General features: G+C 49.1%; 4 non-coding genes across 4 annotated transcripts; all 4 read right to left on the bottom strand.

The window, feature by feature from the left end:
• Window positions 1-367: 367 nt before the first annotated feature.
• On the bottom strand, window positions 368-440 carry Trnat-agu (transfer RNA threonine (anticodon AGU)). Its single transcript has one exon. It is a non-coding gene; the product is annotated as a tRNA-Thr (tRNA).
• A 7,393-nt stretch (window positions 441-7,833) lies between these two features.
• Trnat-agu (transfer RNA threonine (anticodon AGU)) lies at window positions 7,834-7,906 on the bottom strand. Its single transcript has one exon. It is a non-coding gene; the product is annotated as a tRNA-Thr (tRNA).
• Window positions 7,907-17,421: 9,515 nt separating this feature from the next.
• Window positions 17,422-17,494, bottom strand: Trnat-agu (transfer RNA threonine (anticodon AGU)). Its single transcript has one exon. It is a non-coding gene; the product is annotated as a tRNA-Thr (tRNA).
• Window positions 17,495-17,934: 440 nt separating this feature from the next.
• On the bottom strand, window positions 17,935-18,007 carry Trnaa-ggc (transfer RNA alanine (anticodon GGC)). Its single transcript has one exon. It is a non-coding gene; the product is annotated as a tRNA-Ala (tRNA).
• Window positions 18,008-19,712: the final 1,705 nt, after the last annotated feature.

Genomic DNA, 19,712 nt, shown 5'->3' on the forward strand with positions numbered 1-19,712 from the left:
TCGCGCCAAAGCGAATGAGCACAATTCGCCTACGGCTTAGGCCGCCCTCCTAGTGTGGCTGCTCGGTGTCTGCAGGCAGCGAGGGTCTGTAAGCTTCCTGTGTTCGCACCTATGTCACCTGTGCTTGCTTGTCAGAGACAGACTATCGCAAAACATACAACTCACTCCATGAATTGATTGCTACGGCATCTGTTATCAGCAGTCACAACTAACAACACCAGTAGCAGCTGACTGCACGCAAAGAATAGGAATGTGCAGTGGGATTTACGTGAACTCGGCGCAAGCTTGTATCTTCCTAGACACATCTGCTGGCTGTGAAGTATTCCACTTGCATATCAAGGTGCGCATGTAGGTGTGTTAAAAATCCTGCAGGCACTGGGTATTGATCCCAGTACCTCTCGCATACTAAGCGAGCGCTCTACCATCTGAGCTACGCCCGCCCTCCCGAAGACTAATGGTGCTACATACAGCCATATAGACGACACAGACCCTTGCACTCCCATTATTCAGCAGACAAACACTACTCTCTATGTATCTGTTAGGGTGTCTTTCAGGTTTCGTGCATTCTGTATCGAATCGTAGTTGCCAAAATGAAAGTGGCACGTATAACGTGAAAATAGAATTCGGACACCGCTCTGAGTAAGACCAACGTGTTGTCCACCCTCTAGACTTCAATGAGGTTAAGCCGCGATACCTAAGACAGATCTGCACTCGATGACACCTCGATAACAGCCGGTCCCCACACTTACATCTTGCTCTCCTTACGTCAGTATACATCATATCAGTCTGTGACGCTGGCTTTGCAACATCTTGCGTGCCTTTAGGTTCGCCGCGACCAACACTTACCATGCACTGACCACAAAAAATGGAGGCGCCGCAGCTTGAACCCTGGACCTTTCACATGCCAAGCGAACGCTCTACCAACTTAGCTACGCCCCATGCACGAGCAAACTGCGCTATTCCCCATTCTTTGCGACTCAGATGCGCACGGACACGTTGGTTGGTTGGTTTGTAGCGGTGAAGGGAGCAGAGTACAAAGGCGCGGACCCGTTCATATACACAAAAGTTCCAAGTAGTTTCGATGCTCTGGTATTACAAATGCAAATTCCGTCTGTTTTTAACGTCTTAAATTGAAAGAGCCGTCACAAATTGCTCCGTTTTCACTCCTTGTCGACAATTATACAGCACCTGAGGTAACAAACACATCTCGAGCCACATTGTGCACTACATTATTTATGCCAACTCAGTGCCTCGCTCTTTACTACTGTGTACCAATCTTGTCGTCCAACTGCAAAACACTGGGCCACAACAAGTTTCCGCGTCTCCATTGCACTGCGCATACTACGAAACGCTCCCCAAACTTGGCACTCACCCTCGCAGCCGACTTTTCCGACTTTCCACGACGCTCACGCAACGCTCACGCTAGTGACAGCATTATTTATAGTTCGACGTCGCGCCAAAGCGAATGAGCACAATTCGCCTACGGCTTAGGCCGCCCTCCTAGTGTGGCTGCTCGGTGTCTGCAGGCAGCGAGGGTCTGCAAGCTTCCTGTGTTCGCACCTATGTCACCTGTGCTTGCTTGTCAGAGACAGACTATCGCAAAACATACAACTCACTCCATGAATTGATTGCTACGGCATCTGTTATCAGCAGTCACAACTAACAACACCAGTAGCAGCTGACTGCACGCAAAGAATAGGAATGTGCAGTGGGATTTACGTTAACTCGGCGCAAGCTTGTATCTTCCTAGACACATCTGCTGGCTGTGAAGTATTCCACTTGCATATCAAGGTGCGCATGTAGGTGTGTTAAAAATTCTGGAGGCACTGGGTATTGATCCCAGCACCTCTCGCATACTAAGCGAGCGCTCTACCATCTGAGCTACGCCCGCCCCCCCGAAGACTAATGGTGCTACATACAGCCATATAGACGACACAGACCCTTGCACTCCCATTATTCAGCAGACAAACACTACTCTCTATGTATCCGTTAGGGTGTCTTTCAGGTTTCGTGCATTCTGTATCGAATCGTAGTTTTCCAAAATGAAAGTGGCACGTATAACGTCGAAAATAGAATCCGGACACCGCTCTGAGTAAGACCAACGTGTTGTCCACCCTCTAGACTTCAATGAGGTTAAGCCGCGATACCTAAGACAGATCTGCACTCGATCACACCTCGATAACAGCCGGTCCCCACACTTACATCTTGCTCTCCTTACGTCAGTATACATCATATCAGTCTGTGACGCTGGCTTTGCAACACCTTGCGTGCCTTTAGGTTCGCCGCGACCAACACTTACCATGCACTGACCACAAAAAATGGAGGCACCGCGGCTTGAACCCTGGACCTTTCACATGCCAAGCGAACGCTCTACCAACTGAGCTACGCCCCATGCACGAGTTAACTGCGCTATTCCCCATTCTTTGCGACTCAGATGCGCACGGACACGATGGTTGGTTGGTTTGTAGCGGTGAAGGGAGCAGAGTACAAAGGCGCGGACCCGTTCATATACACAAAAGTTCCAAGTAGTTTCGATGCTCTGGTATTACAAATGCAAATTCCGTCTGTTTTTAACGTCTTAAATTGAAAGAGCCGTCACAAATTGCTCCGTTTTCACTCATTGTAGACAATTATACAGCACCTGAGGTAACAAACACATCTCGAGAACCATTGTGCACTACATTATTTATGCCAACTCAGTGCCTCGCTCTTTACTACTGTGTACCAATCTTGTCGTCCAACTGCAAAACACTGGGCCACAACAAGTTTCCGCGTCTCCATTGCACTGCGCATACTACGAAACGCTCCCCAAACTTGGCACTCACCCTCGCAGCCGACTTTTCCGACTTTCCACGACGCTCACGCAACGCTCACGCTAGTGACAGCATTATTTATAGTTCGACGTCGCGCCAAAGCGAATGAGCACAATTCGCCTACGGCTTAGGCCGCCCTCCTAGTGTGGCTGCTCGGTGTCTGCAGGCAGCGAGGGTCTGCAAGCTTCCTGTGTTCGCACCTATGTCACCTGTGCTTGCTTGTCAGAGACAGACTATCGCAAAACATACAACTCACTCCATGAATTGATTGCTACGGCATCTGTTATCAGCAGCCACAACTAACAACACCAGTAGCAGCTGACTGCACGCAAAGAATAGGAATGTGCAGTGGGATTTACGTGAACTCGGCGCAAGCTTGTATCTTCCTAGACACATCTGCTGGCTGTGAAGTATTCCACTTGCATATCAAGGTGCGCATGTAGGTGTGTTAAAAATCCTGCAGGCACTGAGTATTGATCCCAGTACCTCTCGCATACTAAGCGAGCGCTCTACCATCTGAGCTACGCCCACCCCCCCACCCCCCCGGAAGACTAATGGTGCTACATACAGCCATATAGACGACACAGACCCTTGCACTCCCATTATTCAGCAGACAAACACTACTCTCTATGTATCTGTTAGGGTGTCTTTCAGGTTTCGTGCATTCTGTATCGAATCGTAGTTGCCAAAATGAAAGTGGCACGTATAACGTGAAAATAGAATTCGGACACCGCTCTGAGTAAGACCAACGTGTTGTCCACCCTCTAGACTTCAATGAGGTTAAGCCGCGATACCTAGGACAGATCTGCACTCGATGACACCTCGATAACAGCCGGTCCCCACACTTACATCTTGCTCTCCTTACGTCAGTATACATCATATCAGTCTGTGACGCTGGCTTTGCAACATCTTGCGTGCCTTTAGGTTCGCCGCGACCAACACTTACCATGCACTGAACACAAAAAATGGAGGCGCCGCAGCTTGAACCCTGGACCTTTCACATGCCGAGCGAACGCTCTACCAACTTAGCTACGCCCCATGCACGAGCTATCTGCGCTATTCCCCATTCTTTGCGACTCAGATGCGCACGGACACGTTGGTTGGTTGGTTTGTAGCGGTGAAGGGAGCAGAGTACAAAGGCGCGGACCCGTTCATATACACAAAAGTTCCAAGTAGTTTCGATGCTCTGGTATTACAAATGCAAATTCCGTCTGTTTTTAACGTTTTAAATTGAAAGAGCCGTCACAAATTGCTCCGTTTTCACCCATTGTAGACAATTATACAGCACCTGAGGTAACAAACACATCTCGAGCCACATTGTGCACTACATTATTTATGCCAACTCAGTGCCTCGCTCTTTACTACTGTGTACCAATCTTGTCGTCCAACTGCAAAACACTGGGCCACAACAAGTTTCCGCGTCTCCATTGCACTGCGCATACTACGAAACGCTCCCCAAACTTTTCACTCACCCTCGCAGCCGACTTTTCCGACTTTCCACGACGCTCACGCAACGCTCACGCTAGTGACAGCATTATTTATAGTTCGACGTCGCGCCAAAGCGAATGAGCACAATTCGCCTACGGCTTAGGCCGCCCTCCTAGTGTGGCTGCTCGGTGTCTGCAGGCAGCGAGGGTCTGCAAGCTTCCTGTGTTCGCACCTATGTCACCTGTGCTTGCTTGTCAGAGACAGACTATCGCAAAACATACAACTCACTCCATGAATTGATTGCTACGGCATCTGTTATCAGCAGTCACAACTAACAACACCAGTAGCAGCTGACTGCACGCAAAGAATAGGAATGTGCAGTGGGATTTACGTGAACTCGGCGCAAGCTTGTATCTTCCTAGACACATCTGCTGGCTGTGAAGTATTCCACTTGCATATCAAGGTGCGCATGTAGGTGTGTTAAAAATCCTGCAGGCACTGGGTATTGATCCCAGTACCTCTCGCATACTAAGCTTGCGCTCTACCATCTGAGCCCGCCCCGCCCCCCCCGAAGACTAATGGTGCTACATACAGCCATATAGACGACACAGACCCTTGCACTCCCATTATTCAGCAGACAAACACTACTCTCTATGTATCCGTTAGGGTGTCTTTCAGGTTTCGTGCATTCTGTATCGAATCGTAGTTGCCAAAATGAAAGTGGCACGTATAACGTCGAAAATAGAATTCGGACACCGCTCTGAGTAAGACCAACGTGTTGTCCACCCTCTAGACTTCAATGAGGTTAAGCCGCGATACCTAAGACAGATCTGCACTCGATGACACCTCGATAACAGCCGGTCCCCACACTTACATCTTGCTCTCCTTACGTCAGTATACATCATATCAGTCTGTGACGCTGGCTTTGCAACATCTTGCGTGCCTTTAGGTTCGCCGCGACCAACACTTACCATGCACTGACCACAAAAAATGGAGGCGCCGCGGCTTGAACGCTGGACGTTTCACATGCCAAGCGAACGCTCTACCAACTGAGCTACGCCCCATGCACGAGCAAACTGCGCTATTCCCCATTGTTTGCGACTCAGATGCGCACGGACACGATGGTTGGTTGGTTTGTAGCGGTGAAGGGAGCAGAGTACAAAGGCGCGGACCCGTTCATATACACAAAAGTTCCAAGTAGTTTCGATGCTCTGGTATTACAAATGCAAATTCCGTCTGTTTTTAACGTCTTAAATTGAAAGAGCCGTCACAAATTGCTCCGTTTTCACTCATTGTAGACAATTATACAGCACCTGAGGTAACAAACACATCTCGAGAACCATTGTGCACTACATTATTTATGCCAACTCAGTGCCTCGCTCTTTACTACTGTGTACCAATCTTGTCGTCCAACTGCAAAACACTGGGCCACAACAAGTTTCCGCGTCTCCATTGCACTGCGCATACTACGAAACGCTCCCCAAACTTGGCACTCACCCTCGCAGCCGACTTTTCCGACTTTCCACGACGCTCACGCAACGCTCACGCTAGTGACAGCATTATCTATAGTTCGACGTCGCGCCAAAGCGAATGAGTACATTTCGCCTACGGCTTAGGCCGCCCTCCTAGTGTGGCTGCTCGGTGTCTGCAGGCAGCGAGGGTCTGCAAGCTTCCTGTGTTCGCACCTATGCCACCTGTGCTTGCTTGTCAGAGACAGACTATCGCAAAACATACAACTCACTCCATGAATTGAATGCTACGGCATCTGTTATCAGCAGTCACAACTAACAACACCAGTAGCAGCTGACTGCACGCAAAGAATAGGAATGTGCAGTGGGATTTACGTGAACTCGGCGCAAGCTTGTATCTTCCTAGACACATCTGCTGGCTGTGAAGTATTCCACTTGCATATCAAGGTGCGCATGTAGGTGTGTTAAAAATCCTGCAGGCACTGGGTATTGATCCCAGTACCTCTCGCATACTAAGCGAGCGCCCTACCATCTGAGCCCGCAAAGAATAGGAATGCGCAGTGGGATTTACGTGAACTCGGCGCAAGCTTGTATCTTCCTAGACACATCTGCTGGCTGTGAAGTATTCCACTTGCATATCAAGGTGCGCATGTAGGTGTGTTAAAAATCCTGCAGGCACTGGGTATTGATCCCAGTACCTCTCGCATACTAAGCGAGCGCTCTACCATCTGAGCCCGCCCCGCCCCCCCCGAAGACTAATGGTGCTACATACAGCCATATAGACGACACAGACCCTTGCACTCCCATTATTCAGCAGACAAACACTACTCTCTATGTATCCGTTAGGGTGTCTTTCAGGTTTCGTGCATTCTGTATCGAATCGTAGTTGCCAAAATGAAAGTGGCACGTATAACGTCGAAAATAGAATTCGGACACCGCTCTGAGTAAGACCAACGTGTTGTCCACCCTCTAGACTTCAATGAGGTTAAGCCGCGATACCTAAGACAGATCTGCACTCGATGACACCTCGATAACAGCCGGTCCCCACACTTACATCTTGCTCTCCTTACGTCAGTATACATCATATCAGTCTGTGACGCTGGCTTTGCAACATCTTGCGTGCCTTTAGGTTCGCCGCGACCAACACTTACCATGCACTGACCACAAAAAATGGAGGCGCCGCGGCTTGAACCCTGGACCTTTCACATGCCAAGCGAACGCTCTACCAACTGAGCTACGCCCCATGCACGAGCAAACTGCGCTATTCCCCATTGTTTGCGACTCAGATGCGCACGGACACGATGGTTGGTTGGTTTGTAGCGGTGAAGGGAGCAGAGTACAAAGGCGCGGACCCGTTCATATACACAAAAGTTCCAAGTAGTTTCGATGCTCTGGTATTACAAATGCAAATTCCGTCTGTTTTTAACGTCTTAAATTGAAAGAGCCGTCACAAATTGCTCCGTTTTCACTCATTGTAGACAATTATACAGCACCTGAGGTAACAAACACATCTCGAGAACCATTGTGCACTACATTATTTATGCCAACTCAGTGCCTCGCTCTTTACTACTGTGTACCAATCTTGTCGTCCAACTGCAAAACACTGGGCCACAACAAGTTTCCGCGTCTCCATTGCACTGCGCATACTACGAAACGCTCCCCAAACTTGGCACTCACCCTCGCAGCCGACTTTTCCGACTTTCCACGACGCTCACGCAACGCTCACGCTAGTGACAGCATTATTTATAGTTCGACGTCGCGCCAAAGCGAATGAGCACAATTCGCCTACGGCTTAGGCCGCCCTCCTAGTGTGGCTGCTAGGTGTCTGCAGGCAGCGATGGTCTGCAAGCTTCCTGTGTTCGCACCTATGTCACCTGTGCTTGCTTGTCAGAGACAGACTATCGCAAAACATACTACTCACTCCATGAATTGATTGCTACGGCATCTGTTATCAGCAGTCACAACTAACAACACCAGTAGCAGCTGACTGTACGCAAAGAATAGGAATGTGCAGTGGGATTTACGTGAACTCGGCGCAAGCTTGTATCTTCCTAGACACATCTGCTGGCTGTGAAGTATTCCACTTGCATATCAAGGTGCGCATGTAGGTGTGTTAAAAATCCTGCAGGCACTGGGTATTGATCCCAGTACCTCTCGCATACTAAGCGAGCGCTCTACCATCTGAGCTACGCCCGCCCCCCCCGAAGACTAATGGTGCTACATACAGCCATATAGACGACACAGACCCTTGCACTCCCATTATTCAGCAGACAAACACTACTCTCTATGTATCCGTTAGGGTGTCTTTCAGGTTTCGTGCATTCTGTATCGAATCGTAGTTGCCAAAATGAAAGTGGCACGTATAACGTCGAAAATAGAATTCGGACACCGCTCTGAGTAAGACCAACGTGTTGTCCACCCTCTAGACTTCAATGAGGTTAAGCCGCGATACCTAAGACAGATCTGCACTCGATGACACCTCGATAACAGCCGGTCCCCACACTTACATCTTGCTCTCCTTACGTCAGTATACATCATATCAGTCTGTGACGCTGGCTTTGCAACATCTTGCGTGCCTTTAGGTTCGCCGCGACCAACACTTACCATGCACTGACCACAAAAAATGGAGGCGCCGCGGCTTGAACGCTGGACGTTTCACATGCCAAGCGAACGCTCTACCAACTGAGCTACGCCCCATGCACGAGCAAACTGCGCTATTCCCCATTGTTTGCGACTCAGATGCGCACGGACACGATGGTTGGTTGGTTTGTAGCGGTGAAGGGAGCAGAGTACAAAGGCGCGGACCCGTTCATATACACAAAAGTTCCAAGTAGTTTCGATGCTCTGGTATTACAAATGCAAATTCCGTCTGTTTTTAACGTCTTAAATTGAAAGAGCCGTCACAAATTGCTCCGTTTTCACTCATTGTAGACAATTATACAGCACCTGAGGTAACAAACACATCTCGAGAACCATTGTGCACTACATTATTTATGCCAACTCAGTGCCTCGCTCTTTACTACTGTGTACCAATCTTGTCGTCCAACTGCAAAACACTGGGCCACAACAAGTTTCCGCGTCTCCATTGCACTGCGCATACTACGAAACGCTCCCCAAACTTGGCACTCACCCTCGCAGCCGACTTTTCCGACTTTCCACGACGCTCACGCTAGTGACAGCATTATTTATAGTTCGACGTCGCGCCAAAGCGAATGAGTACATTTCGCCTACGGCTTAGGCCGCCCTCCTAGTGTGGCTGCTCGGTGTCTGCAGGCAGCGAGGGTCTGCAAGCTTCCTGTGTTCGCACCTATGTCACCTGTGCTTGCTTGTCAGAGACAGACTATCGCAAAACATACAACTCACTCCATGAATTGATTGCTACGGCATCTGTTATCAGCAGTCACAACTAACAACACCAGTAGCAGCTGACTGCACGCAAAGAATAGGAATGTGCAGTGGGATTTACGTGAACTCGGCGCAAGCTTGTATCTTCCTAGACACATCTGCTGGCTGTGAAGTATTCCACTTGCATATCAAGGTGCGCATGTAGGTGTGTTAAAAATCCTGCAGGCACTGGGTATTGATCCCAGTACCTCTCGCATACTAAGCGAGCGCTCTACCATCTGAGCCCGCAAAGAATAGGAATGTGCAGTGGGATTTACGTGAACTCGGCGCAAGCTAGTATCTTCCTAGACACATCTGCTGGCTGTGAAGTATTCCACTTGCATATCAAGGTGCGCATGTAGGTGTGTTAAAAATCCTGCAGGCACTGGGTATTGATCCCAGTACCTCTCGCATACTAAGCGAGCGCTCTACCATCTGAGCCCGCCCCGCCCCCCCCGAAGACTAATGGTGCTACATACAGCCATATAGACGACACAGACCCTTGCACTCCCATTATTCAGCAGACAAACACTACTCTCTATGTATCCGTTAGGGTGTCTTTCAGGTTTCGTGCATTCTGTATCGAATCGTAGTTGCCAAAATGAAAGTGGCACGTATAACGTCGAAAATAGAATTCGGACACCGCTCTGAGTAAGACCAACGTGTTGTCCACCCTCTAGACTTCAATGAGGTTAAGCCGCGATACCTAAGACAGATCTGCACTCGATGACACCTCGATAACAGCCGGTCCCCACACTTACATCTTGCTCTCCTTACGTCAGTATACATCATATCAGTCTGTGACGCTGGCTTTGCAACATCTTGCGTGCCTTTAGGTTCGCCGCGACCAACACTTACCATGCACTGACCACAAAAAATGGAGGCGCCGCGGCTTGAACACTGGACCTTTCACATGCCAAGCGAACGCTCTACCAACTGAGCTACGCCCCATGCACGAGCAAACTGCGCTATTCCCCATTGTTTGCGACTCAGATGCGCACGGACACGATGGTTGGTTGGTTTGTAGCGGTGAAGGGAGCAGAGTACAAAGGCGCGGACCCGTTCATATACACAAAAGTTCCAAGTAGTTTCGATGCTCTGGTATTACAAATGCAAATTCCGTCTGTTTTTAACGTCTTAAATTGAAAGAGCCGTCACAAATTGCTCCGTTTTCACTCATTGTAGACAATTATACAGCACCTGAGGTAACAAACACATCTCGAGAACCATTGTGCACTACATTATTTATGCCAACTCAGTGCCTCGCTCTTTACTACTGTGTACCAATCTTGTCGTCCAACTGCAAAACACTGGGCCACAACAAGTTTCCGCGTCTCCATTGCACTGCGCATACTACGAAACGCTCCCCAAACTTGGCACTCACCCTCGCAGCCGACTTTTCCGACTTTCCACGACGCTCACGCAACGCTCACGCTAGTGACAGCATTATTTATAGTTCGACGTCGCGCCAAAGCGAATGAGTACATTTCGCCTACGGCTTAGGCCGCCCTCCTAGTGTGGCTGCTCGGTGTCTGCAGGCAGCGAGGGTCTGCAAGCTTCCTGTGTTCGCACCTATGTCACCTGTGCTTGCTTGTCAGAGACAGACTATCGCAACACATACAACTCACTCCATGAATTGATTGCTACGGCATCTGTTATCAGCAGTCACAACTAACAACACCAGTAGTAGCTGACTGCACGCAAAGAATAGGAATGTGCAGTGGGATTTACGTGAACTCGGCGCAAGGCAGATCTTTCCGACATAGGCTTGAGAATCTTACGGGAACACTTGTACTGTTTCTAAATTAAGTGTAGGCGTGGGAGGAGGGTGCTTCCTGCGCACTAATAACAGCACGCTTGTCAATTGTGGATGCTAATCATTCGCTTCTATCTTCCTAGACACATCTGCTGGTTGTGAATTATTCCACTTGCATATCAAGGTGCGCATGTCGGTGTGTTAAAAATTCTGGAGGCACTGGGTATTGATCCCAGCACCTCTCGCATACTAAGCGAGCGCTCTACCATCTGAGCTACGCCCGCCCCCCCCCCCCCCCGAAGACTAATGGTGCTACATACAGCCATATAGACGACACAGACCCTTGCACTCCCATTATTCAGCAGACAAACACTACTCTCTATGTATCCGTTAGGGTGTCTTTCAGGTTTCGTGCATTCTGTATCGAATCGTAGTTGGCCAAAATGAAAGTGGCACGTATAACGTCGAAAATAGAATTCGGACACCGCTCTGAGTAAGACCAACGTGTTGTCCACCCTCTAGACTTCAATGAGGTTAAGCCGCGATACCTAAGACAGATCTGCACTCGATGACACCTCGATAACAGCCGGTCCCCACACTTACATCTTGCTCTCCTTACGTCAGTATACATCATATCAGTCTGTGACGCTGGCTTTGCAACATCTTGCGTGCCTTTAGGTTCGCCGCGACCAACACTTACCATGCACTGACCACAAAAAATGGAGGCGCCGCAGCTTGAATGCTGGACCTTTCACATGACAAGCGAACGCTCTACCAACTTAGCTACACCCCATGCACGAGCAAACTGCGCTATTCCCCATTCTTTGCGACTCAGATGCGCACGGACACGTTAGTTGGTTGGTTTGTAGCGGTGAAGGGAGCAGAGTACAAAGGCGCGGACCCGTTCATATACACAAAAGTTCCAATTAGTTTCGATGCTCTGGTATTACAAATGCAAATTCCGTCTGTTTTTAACGTCTTAAATTGAAAGAGCCGTCACAAATTGCTCCGTTTTCACTCATTGTAGACAATTATACAGCACCTGAGGTAACAAACACATCTCGAGCCACATTGTGCACTACATTATTTATGCCAACTCAGTGCCTCGCTCTTTACTACTGTGTACCAATCTTGTCGTCCAACTGCAAAACACTGGGCCACAACAAGTTTCCGCGTCTCCATTGCACTGCGCATACTACGAAACGCTCCCCAAACTTGGCACTCACCCTCGCAGCCGACTTTTCCGACTTTCCACGACGCTCACGCTAGTGACAGCATTATTTATAGTTCGACGTCGCGCCAAAGCGAATGAGCACAATTCGCCTACGGCTTAGGCCGCCCTCCTAGTGTGGCTGCTCGGTGTCTGCAGGCAGCGAGGGTCTGCAAGCTTCCTGTGTTCGCACCTATGTCACCTGTGCTTGCTTGTCAGAGACAGACTATCGCAAAACATACAACTCACTCCATGAATTGATTGCTACGGCATCTGTTATCAGCAGTCACAACTAGCAACACCAGTAGCAGCTGACTGCACGCAAAGAATAGGAATGTGCAGTGGGATTTACGTGAACTCGGCGCAAGGCAGATCTTTCCGACATAGGCTTGAGAATCTTACGGGAACACTTGTACTGTTTTTAAATTAAGTGTAGGCGTGGGAGGAGGGTGCTTCCTGCGCACTAATAACAGCACGCTTGTCAATTGTGGATGCTAATCATTCGCTTCTATCTTCCTAGACACATCTGCTGGTTGTGAATTATTCCACTTGCATATCAAGGTGCGCATGTAGGTGTGTTAAAAATTCTGGAGGCACTCGGTATTGATCCCAGCACCTCTCGCATACTAAGCGAGCGCTCTACCATCTGAGCTACGCCCGCCCCCCCCCCCCCCCCCGACGACTAATGGTGCTACATACAGCCATATAGACGACACAGACCCTTGCACTCCCATTATTCAGCAGACAAACACTACTCTCTATGTATCCGTTAGGTTGTCTTTCAGGTTTCGTGCATTCTGTATCGAATCGTAGTTGCCAAAATGAAAGTGGCACGTATAACGTCGAAAATAGAATTCGGGCACCGCTCTGAGTAAGACCAACGTGTTGTCCACCCTCTAGACTTCAATGAGGTTAAGCCGCGATACCTAAGACAGATCTGCACTCGATGACACCTCGATAACAGCCGGTCCCCACACTTACATTTTGCTCTCCTTACGTCAGTATACATCATATCAGTCTGTGACGCTGGCTTTGCAACATCTTGCGTGCCTTTAGGTTCGCCGCGACCAACACTTACCATGCACTGACCACAAAAAATGGAGGCGCCGCGGCTTGAACCCTGGACCTTTCAAATGCCAAGCGAACGCTCTACCAACTTAGTTACGCCCCATGCACGAGCAAACTGCGCTATTCCCCATTCTTTGCGACTCAGATGCGCACGGACACGTTGGTTGGTTGGTTTGTAGCGGTGAAGGGAGCAGAGTACAAAGGCGCGGACCCGTTCATATACACAAAAGATCCAAGTAGTTTCGATGCTCTGGTATTACAAATGCAAATTCCGTCTGTTTTTAACGTCTTAAATTGAAAGAGCCGTCACAAATTGCTCCGTTTTCACTCATTGTAGACAATTATACAGCACCTGAGGTAACAAACACATCTCGAGAACCATTGTGCACTACATTATTTATGCCAACTCAGTGAATCGCTCTTTACTACTGTGTACCAATCTTGTCGTCCAACTGCAAAACACTGGGCCACAACAAGTTTCCGCGTCTCCATTGCACTGCGCATACTACGAAACGCTCCCCAAACTTGGCACTCACCCTCGCAGCCGACTTTTCCGACTTTCCACGACGCTCACGCTAGTGACAGCATTATTTATAGTTCAACGTCGCGCCAAAGCGAATGAGCACAATTCGCCTACGGCTTAGGCCGCCCTCCTAGTGTGGCTGCTCGGTGTCTGCAGGCAGCGAGGGTCTGCAAGCTTCCTGTGTTCGCACCTATGTCACCTGTGCTTGCTTGTCAGAGACAGACTATCGCAAAACATACAACTCACTCCATGAATTGATTGCTACGGCATCTGTTATCAGCAGTCACAACTAGCAACACCAGTAGCAGCTGACTGCACGCAAAGAATAGGAATGTGCAGTGGGATTTACGTGAACTCGGCGCAAGGCAGATCTTTCCGACATAGGCTTGAGAATCTTACGGGAACACTTGTACTGTTTTTAAATTAAGTTTAGGCGTGGGAGGAGGGTGCTTCCTGCGCACTAATAACAGCACGCTTGTCAATTGTGGATGCTAATCATTCGCTTCTATCTTCCTAGACACATCTGCTGGTTGTGAATTATTCCACTTGCATATCAAGGTGCGCATGTAGGTGTGTTAAAAATTCTGGAGGCACTGGGTATTGATCCCAGCACCTCTCGCATACTAAGCGAGCGCTCTACCATCTGAGCTACGCCCGCCCCCCCACCCCCGAAGACTAATGGTGCTACATACAGCCATATAGACGACACAGACCCTTGCACTCCCATTATTCAGCAGACAAACACTACTCTCTATGTATCCGTTAGGGTGTCTTTCAGGTTTCGTGCATTCTGTATCGAATCGTAGTTGCCAAAATGAAAGTGGCACGTATAACGTCGAAAATAGAATTCGGACACCGCTCTGAGTAAGACCAACGTGTTGTCCACCCTCTAGACTTCAATGAGGTTAAGCCGCGATACCTAAGACAGATCTGCACTCGATGACACCTCGATAACAGCCGGTCCCCACACTTACATCTTGCTCTCCTTACGTCAGTATACATCATATCAGTCTGTGACGCTGGCTTTGCAACATCTTGCGTGCCTTTAGGTTCGCCGCGACCAACACTTACCATGCACTGACCACAAAAAATGGAGGCGCCGCGGCTTGAACCCTGGACCTTTCACATGCCAAGCGAACGCTCAACCAACTGAGCTACGCCCCATGCACGAGCAAACTGCGCTATTCCCCATTCTTTGCGACTCAGATGCGCACGGACACGTTGGTTGGTTGGTTTGTAGCGGTGAAGGGAGCAGAGTACAAAGGCGCGGACCCGTTCATATACACAAAAGTTCCAAGTAGTTTCGATGCTTTGGTATTACAAATGCAAATTCCGTCTGTTTTTAACGTCTTAAATTGAAAGAGCCGTCACAAATTGCTCCGTTTTCACTCATTGTAGACAATTAGACAGCACCTGAGGTAACAAACACATCTCGAGCCCCATTGTGCACTACATTATTTATGCCAACTCAGTGCCTCGCTCTTTACTACTGTGTACCAATCTTGTCGTCCAACTGCAAAACACTGGGCCACAACAAGTTTCCGCGTCTCCATTGCACTGCGCATACTACGAAACGCTCCCCAAACTTGGCACTCACCCTCGCAGCCGACTTTTCCGACTTTCCACGACGCTCACGCAACGCTCACGCTAGTGACAACATTATTTACAGTTCGACGTCGCGCCAAAGCGAATGAGTACATTTCGCCTACGGCTTAGGCCGCCCTCCTAGTGTGGCTGCTCGGTGTCTGCAGGCAGCGAGGGTCTGCAAGCTTCCTGTGTTCGCACCTATGTCACCTGTGCTTGCTTGTCAGAGACAGACTATCGCAAAACATACAACTCACTCCATGAATTGATTGCTACGGCATCTGTTATCAGCAGTCACAACTAGCAACACCAGTAGCAGCTGACTGCACGCAAAGAATAGGAATGTGCAGTGGGATTTACGTGAACTCGGCGCAAGGCAGATCTTTCCGACATAGGCTTGAGAATCTTACGGGAACACTTGTACTGTTTCTAAATTAAGTGTAGGCGTGGGAGGAGGGTGCTTCCTGCGCACTAATAACAGCACACTTGTCAATTGTGGATGCTAATCATTCGCTTCTATCTTCCTAGACACATCTGCTGGTTGTGAATTATTCCACTTGCATATCAAGGTGCGCATGTAGGTGTGTTAAAAATTCTGGAGGCACTGGGTATTGATCCCAGCACCTCTCGCATACTAAGCCAGCGCTCTACCATCTGTGCTACGCCCGCCCCCCCGAAGACTAATGGTGCTACATACAGCCATATAGACGACACAGACCCTTGCACTCCCATTATTCAGCAGACAAACACTACTCTGTATGTATCCGTTAGGGTGTCTTTCAGGTTTCGTGCATTCTGTATCGAATCGTAGTTGGCCAAAATGAAAGTGGCACGTATAACGTCGAAAATAGAATTCGGACACCGCTCTGAGTAAGACCAACGTGTTGTCCACCCTCTAGACTTCAATGAGGTTAAGCCGCGATACCTAAGACAGATCTGCACTCGATGACATCTCGATAACAGCCGGTCCCCACACTTACATCTTGCTCTCCTTACGTCAGTATACATCATATCAGTCTGTGACGCTGGCTTTGCAACATCTTGCGTGCCTTTACGTTCGCCGCGACCAACACTTACCATGCACTGACCACAAAAAATGGAGGCGCCGCAGCTTGAACCCTGGACCTTTCACATGCCAAGCGAACGCTATACCAACTTAGCTACGCCCCATGCATGAGCAAACTGCGCTATTCCCCATTCTTTGCGACTCAGATGCGCACGGACACGTTGGTTGGTTGGTTTGTAGCGGTGAAGGGAGCAGAGTACAAAGGCGCGGACCCGTTCATATACACAAAAGTTCCAAGTAGTTTCGATGCTCTGGTATTACAAATGCAAATTCCGTCTGTTTTTAACGTCTTAAATTGAAAGAGCCGTCACAAATTGCTCCGTTTTCACTCCTTGTCGACAATTATACAGCACCTGAGGTAACAAACACATCTCGAGCCACATTGCGCACTACATTATTTATGCCAACGCAGTACCTCGCTCTTTACTACTGTGTACCAATCTTGTCGTCCAACTGCAAAACACTGGGCCACAACAAGATTCCGCGTCTCCATTGCACTGCGCATACTACGAAACGCTCCCCAAACTTGGCACTCACCCTCGCAGCCGACTTTTCCGACTTTCCACGACGCTCACGCAACGCTCACGCTAGTGACAGCATTATTTATAGTTCGACGTCGCGCCAAAGCAAATGAGCACAATTCGCCTACGGCTTAGGCCGCCCTCCTAGTGTGGCTGCTCGGTGTCTGCAGGCAGCGAGGGTCTGCAAGCTTCCTGTGTTCGCACCTATGTCACCTGTGCTTGCTTGTCAGAGACAAACTATCTCAAAACATACAACTCACTCCATGAATTGATTGCTACGGCATCTATTATCAGCAGTCACAACTAACAACACCAGTAGCAGCTGACTGCACGCAAAGAATAGGAATGTGCAGTGGGATTTACGTGAACTCGGCGCAAGGCAGATCTTTCCGACATAGGCTTGGGAATCTTACGGGAACACTTGTACTGTTTCTAAATTAAGTGTAGGCGTGGGAGGAGGGTGCTTCCTGCGCACAAATAACAGCACGCTTGTCAATTGTGGATGCTAATCATTCGCTTGTATCTTCCTAGACACATCTGCTGGTCGTGAATTATTCCACTTGCATATCAAGGTGCGCATGTAGGTGTGTTAAAAATCCTGCAGGCACTGGGTATTGATCCCAGTACCTCTCGCATACTAAGCGAGCGCTCTACCATCTGAGCTACGCCCGCCCCCCCCCCCCCCACCCTCGAAGATTAATGGTGCTACATACAGCCATATAGACGACACAGACCCTTGCACTCCCATTATTCAGCAGACAAACACTACTCTCTATGTATCCGTTAGGGTGTCTTTCAGGTTTCGTGCATTCTGTATCGAATCGTAGTTGCCAAAATGAAAGTGGCACGTATAACGTCGAAAATAGAATTCGGACACCGCTCTGAGTAAGACCAACGTGTTGTCCACCCTCTAGACTTCAATGAGGTTAAGCCGCGATACCTAAGACAGATCTGCACTCGATGACACCTCGATAACAGCCGGTCCCCACACTTACATCTTGCTCTCCTTACGTCAGTATACATCATATCAGTCTGTGACGCTGGCTTTGCAACATCTTGCGTGCCTTTAGGTTCGCCGCGACCAACACTTACCATGCACTGACCACAAAAAATTGAGGCGCCGCGCCTTGAACCCTGGACCTTTCACATGCCAAGCGAACGCTCTACCAACTGAGCTACGCCCCATGCACGAGCTAACTGCGCTATTCCCCATTCTTTGCGACTCAGATGCGCACGGACACGATGGTTGGTTGGTTTGTAGCGGTGAAGGGAGCAGAGTACAAAGGCGCGGACCCGTTCATATACACAAAAGTTCCAAGTAGTTTCGATGCTCTGGTATTACAAATGCAAATTCCGTCAGTTTTTAACGTCTTAAATTGAAAGAGCCGTCACAAATTGCTCCGTTTTCACTCATTGTAGACAATTATACAGCACCTGAGGTAACAAACACATCTCGAGAACCATTGTGCACTACATTATTTATGCCAACTCAGTGCCTCGCTCTTTACTACTGTGTACCAATCTTGTCGTCCAACTGCAAAACACTGGGCCACAACAAGTTTCCGCGTCTCCATTGCACTGCGCATACTACGAAACGCTCCCCAAACTTGGCACTCACCCTCGCAGCCGACTTTTCCGACTTTCCACGACGCTCACGCAACGCTCACGCTGGTGACAGCATTATTTATAGTTCGACGTCGCGCCAAAGCGAATGAGTACATTTCGCCTACGGCTTAGGCCGCCCTCCTAGTGTGGCTGCTCGGTGTCTGCAGGCAGCGAGGGTCTGCAAGCTTCCTGTGTTCGCACCTATGTCACCTGTGCTTGCTTGTCAGAGACAGACTATCGCAAAACATACAACTCACTCCATGAATTGATTGCTACGGCATCTGTTATCAGCAGTCACAACTAGCAACACCAGTAGCAGCTGACTGCACGCAAAGAATAGGAATGTGCAGTGGGATTTACGTGAACTCGGCGCAAGGCAGATCTTTCCGACATAGGCTTGGGAATCTTACGGGAACACTTGTACTGTTTCTAAATTAAGTGTAGGCGTATGAGGAGGGTGCTTCCTGCGCACAAATAACAGCACGCTTGTCAATTGTGGATGCTAATCATTCGCTTGTATCTTCCTAGACACATCTGCTGGTCGTGAATTATTCCACTTGCATATCAAGGTGCGCATGTAGGTGTGTTAAAAATTCTGGAGGCACTGGGTATTAATCCCAGTACCTCCCGCATACTAAGCGAGCGCTCTACCATCTGAGCTACGCCCGCCCCCCCGAAGACTAATGGTGCTACATACAGCCATATAGACGACACAGACCCTAGCACTCCCATTATTCAGCAGACAAACACTACTCTCTATGTATCTGTTAGGGTGTCTTTCAGGTTTCGTGCATTCTGTATCGAATCGTAGTTGCCAAAATGAAAGTGGCACGTATAACGTCGAAAATAGAATTCGGACACCGCTCTGAGTAAGACCAACGTGTTGTCCACCCTCTAGACTTCAATGAGGTTAAGCCGCGATACCTAAGACAGATCTACACTCGATGACACCTCGATAACAGCCGGTCCCCACACTTACATCTTGCTCTCCTTACGTCAGTATACATCATATCAGTCTGTAACGCTGGCTTTGCAACATCTTGCGTGCCTTTAGGTTCGCCGCGACCAACACTTACCATGCACTGACCACAAAAAATGGAGGCGCCGCGGCTTGAACCCTGGACCTTTCACATGCCAAGCGAACGCTCTACCAACTGAGCTACGCCCCATGCACGAGCAAACTGCGCTATTCCCCATTCTTTGCGACTCAGATGCGCACGGACACGATGGTTGGTTGGTTTGTAGCGGTGAAGGGAGCAGAGTACAAAGGCGCGGACCCGTTCAT

The sequence above is a fragment of the Schistocerca gregaria genome, chromosome 9 (assembly GCF_023897955.1).
Source record: "Schistocerca gregaria isolate iqSchGreg1 chromosome 9, iqSchGreg1.2, whole genome shotgun sequence".
In the NCBI taxonomy this organism is placed as follows: domain Eukaryota; kingdom Metazoa; phylum Arthropoda; class Insecta; order Orthoptera; family Acrididae; genus Schistocerca; species Schistocerca gregaria.